A 6,000-nucleotide genomic window follows, 5' to 3' on the forward strand; every position below is an offset into this window, starting at 1 on the left:
TTATTTAGATTGCCTATTTATTATGTCGTATACATGGAGACGCCGTTTCTGGCATTATCCTATTATTCCCCTAGATGGCGCTTGGGTTAAAGTTCTTTCCATCTTGTGTTGTACCCAGCTTTCTTTTTTCTATCGGGTATTGTGGTGCCTCCATGCACTATTTATAGACATATGGTGTACCAATATGGCCACGCCTCAGATGACATCCGTGTGATGAAACGCGTAAGGCGGGGCATACGTGGTACGTAACTTCCGTTTTTTCCGATCTTCCGGTTTTTGCTAGGCCGGCTGTGGAACGCACGCCGTTACCATGCCGATGATACGGAAGTTGGTTACAGTTGTGTAGCGGAGCATTGGAGCTCCTTTGTTTTTAATGATTTATGCAATAAAATCTTTTTACCTACGGATTCACGCTATGAGGCTAATCTCTCCTGTATCTATGTCTGTCGCTGGGGTTTCCTAGAAAGACTTCCGTGGAGAGGGGGAAGATTACGGCACTCACCCGAAGGGCTATCCACCATAAGGGGACACCGCTACTGGATCTCAGCTAACACGCCTGTTACCCCTGCAGGGGTTAGGCGCTCCGGTGAGTGCGGGCACAAGTGGGAGTTGCGGAGGAAAGTGGGGAACACTGAAGAGTCATTACTATTATTATTAGTATTTTTTTTATATATGGATATTATACACAGACTATTATTTGCAGTGTATAGTCATACACACATGTACATCTAGTTGGACTTTTTTGATCACAAATTTTTTTCTTATTTTATCACTATTTTTTTGGATACTATTCATTGTCATTTTTTATTTTTATTTATTTTATTTTTTACACATTAATTTTTGATACTCACTTGCTTGAAGGGTTCTCTTTGTACTTTGTACTTTGTACTTATTAAATTACCCCCTTTAGTTATTTAGCACGTCACTTGATACTATTATCTGATGTGGGGATTATTACTGTTATTTATTGTCCATGAATTTTTAAAAAATTTTACTTAGTTCATATTTACTTTTTAGCACTTTGCACTTTATTGAGAATTGTTTAGAATTAATAACACAGAGGGTTCACGTTTAAATTATCACTCTTGAACAGCGCCATTACCCCTGAAATAGATTTTCTTTGCTTGGGCACCACATGCTTGACCAGACATATGACGACCTCCCATGCAGTCCATTGGCAACAGCACTTAAAAGACCCACATCAAAGAACAAGGCGGACCTCTCCTTGTTCCTCATCAGCTGGGATCTCCAACCCCACTATACCTCCAGTCCTCTCAGAAACATGCACTGATAGGAATGAAGGTATAGAAATAGGAGACTGAAGTACTTTCGGCCAATCTGCTAGCGGTACACCAACATTGGATTTTAGTAGGCAAATTTCCCTACCCCAGTTGCTAAACCGTCAAAAGAAATTTGGTCCCAGCCATCCACATGCTCAGCGTCTGAATGCTAGCTTGGCCAAATTGCTAGCACTGCAACTGCTGCCTTTTCAGCTGGTAGACTCTGCCCCCTTTTGTGAATTTGTGGAATGTGTGCTACCACAGTGGCAGGTTCCCAAACGCCATTTATTTTCATGGAAGGCCATTCCGGCTCTCTACCAGCATGTGGAAGGCAATGTCTTGGCCTCATTGGACAGGGCGGTCAGCAGTAAGGTGCATATTACTGCTGACTCATGGTACAGCAGGCATGGACAGGGACGTTACCTTTCTTTCATGGCGCAATGGGTAACTCTGCTGGCAGCTGAGAAGGATGCACGACAGGGTTCAGTATTGTTGGAGCTTGTTCCGCCACCACGCCTCCAAAATGCTAGTGGTGATTCTGCCACAGCTCTCTCCTCCACCCCCTCCTCTTCTTCTTCCTCTATGGCCTCTTCCTCTGCAGATTTCTCCTCTGAACCAGCAGTGCTCCGTAGGCGTTCAAGGGGCTACGCAAGCACTCAGCAAAAATATGCCATGTGGTGATTGAGTTGGTCTGCTTAGGGGACAGGAGCAACACTGGGGCAGAGATTTTGGCAGCTCTGCAGGGGCAGGCTCAGAGGTGGTTGATGCCATGCCAGCTTCAGCCAGGAATGGTTGTATGCGACAATGGCACCAACCTCCTCTCCACCCTCCGACAATGACACTTGACCCATGTTCCCTGTTTGACTCACGTCCTGAAATTTGGTGGTGCAGCAGTTCTTGAGCAGGAACTCGGGCTTACAGGATCTCCTGAGGCAGGCCAGGAAAGTCTGTGGTCATTTCCACTGGCCATATAATGCCAGTGCTTGGCTGGCTGACATTCAAAGAGAATGCAACCTGCCCAAGAACCGCCTCATTTGTGACATGCCCACCAGCTGGAACTCAGCGTTGGCAGCAGAGGGCCATCAATGAGTGCCTGTGTGAGTATGGCACAAGGACAGGGTCAGGGGAGCTTGGCTTTTTTTCGCCACGTCAGTGACTACTGATCAAGAATGCATACACTGTCCTGTCACCATTTGAGGAGGCCACGAGGATGGTGAGCAGTGACAGTGCATGCATCAGTGATAATGTACCTCTTGTCTTCCTGTTGGAGCACACGCTTCGTGGAATAATGCACAGGGCACTTGAGGCATAACAGCGGAAGGAAGAGGAGGACTTCCTTACCTCTCAAGGCCCCCTTTATCCAGATACTAGTATTCCTGCAGGCCCGCCGATCACACAGGAAGCAGAAGAGGAGGAGGAAGATTGTGTCAGCGTGGAGGTAGAGGATAACATTCAGCATCAGCAGCAGTCTTCAAGGGATCGTTTGCAGTCCCCAGAAACCCATGGAGTTGTACATGGCTGGGAGGAGGTGGTTGAGGATCATATGATCCTTAGTGACCCAGAGGACTCAGGATTGAATGGCTCTGCAAACCTACGCTGCATGTCCTCCCTGATCCTGCAAAGTCTGCAAAAGGACACTAGGATTCGTGGTATCAAGGAGAGGGATCATTACAGGCTGGCAACCCTTCTTGATCCACGTTACAAGGGTAAGGTTTCAGAACTTATCCAACCTTCGCAGAGGGAGCAGAGAATGAAACATCTTTGTGATCGCTAAAAGTTTTTCTGGTAGCATTTGTTACATGTGCTGACAGTCTAGAAGCTTTTTTACCTGTGAGTCTCACTACTGTACCAGTAAATTTGGAGCCCAAAATGGCAAATCGAAGGTACAGTACTGAAGATGCCTACACGTTTCTGAGCATGACAGATAGTGAAGAGGAAGTCACTCATCTGTCAGATTCAGGCTCAGACAGCGGCTCCATGTCAGATAGCTCTGACGATGGAGTTGTGGTCCCTACCAAGGTCAGGCGTACTAGACCCCAATCTTCTTCTGCTGTTGAGGTGCAAGAACCGCAGGGCTCTCGTATGGAGCAGAGAAGTACTAGCGCCGCTATTCCTTCTGGTGAACTGACAAGCACCAGTGGCCTAGTACACCCTGGTCGTAGTCAAACCAGCACTGCAGTAACACTTGGTGATGTGGCGGTTCAAGCTGGTGAGGTGGCAAGCACAAGTAGCGTCCTGCTGCCATCAAGAAGACAAAGACAGGTCCGTCGAGCCCATAGTGCCCTTCCTGCTGCATTCGCCAATCCTAATTGGGAACACGCCACTTCTGCAGCACCCGTACTTCCCCCATTCACTGGCCAACCTGGCATTCAGGTGGAAACAGTTGATTTTATGTCACTTGATTTTTATTCGCTGTTTTTCACTGAAGATCTCTATAGATCTATTGTGGACCAAAGCAATTTGTATGCTGGTCAAGAGATTGGAAACCAATTACGGTTTCCGAATTTAAGATCTTTCTGGGCCTATTCCTTGACATGGGCATAGTTAAAATGAGTACGTCATATTGGTCCACTGACCCAATTCACCATATGCCCGTGTTCTCTGCCTCCATGACCAGGGCATGATACGAGCAGATCTTGCGGTTCATGCATTTCAACAACAATGAACTCTGTCATCCTCGTGGAGACCCTGGATATGATCGGCTCTACAAAATTCGGCCCCTTGTAAACCACTTCGACCAACGTTTTGCAGACTTGTTTACTCCCCATCAAGTTGTCTGTGTTGATGAGTCCCTGATTACGTTTTCTGGCCGCTTGTCTTTCAAACAGTATCTTCCCAGCAAGCGTGCCAGATACGGGGTCAAGATGTGTAAGCTCTGTGACAGGGCCACAGGCTATACATGTAGTTTTATGGTTTACGAGGGAAAAGATAGCCACGTAGAGCCGCCAAACTGCCCAGATTACATTGGGAGCACTGGCAAGATTGTGTGGGACTTGGTGTCACCCTTATTTGGAAAGGGGTACCACTTGTATGTGGACAATTATTACATGAGCGTGCCACTTTTTAGTCACTTGTTTGATCATCAGATTGGAGGATATGGAGGGATAATAAGAATGTTTTCATTCTTACCTACCTTCACGCAGACACGACGGCCCAAATTACTACGGCGACTGGTGTTGTGGAGAAACCCCTCTGTCTCCATGAATATAACCTCAATATGGGAGAGGTGGACCTCAACGACCAGTTGTTGGCGCCGTACCTAGTTGCCCGTAAGGCCAAAACCTGGTACAAGAAACTGTCTGTTTATTTATTTCAATTGGCTTTGATGAATGCTCATGTGCTATATAGAGCTTCAGGACGGACTGGATCCTTCCTTAAATTCAAGGAAGAGATCGTCAGAGCCCTTCTGTTTCCAGACGGTGCTGCACCTCACCTTCCCAATCCAAATGCAGTAAGCCGGCTGCATGAGAGGCATTTTCCTTATGTCCTCCAGAGTACCCCTACCCAACGAGCCCCCCAAAGAAGATGTCGTGTCTGCAGCAAGCGCGGATATAGGCGTGACACCCGCTATTATTGTCCCTCCTGTCCTGACAACCCTGGTCTTTGCATTGGTGAATGTTTTGAACGCTACCATACACTAGTTGATTATTAGCGTAGGGTACAGCACTGCACAGACTAGGACACACTTTCACAGGGTCTCCCAAGATGTCATCGCATTTTGAGAGACCCGAACCTGGAACCTACGATTTTCCGACGGAAAAAGTGCGATCGGATTGTGTTATCGGAAATTCCAATCGTGTGTGGGCTCCATCGGACTTTTTCCGTCGGAATTTCCGACACACAAAGTTTGAGAGCAGGCTATAAAATTTTCTGACAACAAAATCCGATCGGTTAAATTCCGATCGTGGGTACACAAATCCGGCACACAAAGTGCCACGCATGCTCAGAATAAATTAAGAGATGAAAGCTATTGGCTACTGCCCCGTTTATAGTCCCGACGTAAGTGTTTTACGTCACTGCGTTCAGAACGATCAGATTTTCCAACAATTTTGTGCAGCCGTGTGTATGCAAGACAAGTTTGGCTCAAAATCCGTCGGAAAAAATCCATGGATTTTGTTGTCGGAATATCCGATCAATGTCCGACCGTGTGTACAGGGCATTACAGTTACAAAAAAATAAAAGTAAAAAAAAAAAAAACACAAAAAAAATATATAAAATAAAAAAACAAAAATAGTTGTCATTTTATTGTTCTCTCTCTCTCTATTCTCTCTCTATTGTTCTGCCTTTTTTACTGTATTCTATTCTGCAATGTTTTATTGTTATTATGTTTTATCATGTTTGTGTCACAGTACTACTTACAGTGAGCCCACAGGCGAGCAGGTGACACGGGATCCCCCAGGGCATGGAGTCTAAGGGCCAGCCGGTATTCTGCCGGGTACCCCCTCATGAGGGTTTGGGCTTAGCTGCATGCTGACCCCAAGTCACGACCCCTGGGTTCACCCTACTCGCTAGGGAAGTACCAGGAGACACTGTCAGACAAGGATGGATGGATGAAGCAAAAGGAGAGCCGGATAGTGAGCCAAGGTCAGGGCGGGTTGCAGACAACGTTATCAGAACAAGCCGAGTCGGTACACCAGAGATCAGTTCACGAGAGGTCAGGTTTAAGGCAGGTTACATGAAGGGAGCTCCGAAACAAATGTTGCTCAAGCAACCAGTAGCT

Source organism: Aquarana catesbeiana, linkage group LG12 (assembly GCF_042186555.1).
Source record: "Aquarana catesbeiana isolate 2022-GZ linkage group LG12, ASM4218655v1, whole genome shotgun sequence".
In the NCBI taxonomy this organism is placed as follows: Eukaryota; Metazoa; Chordata; class Amphibia; order Anura; family Ranidae; genus Aquarana; species Aquarana catesbeiana.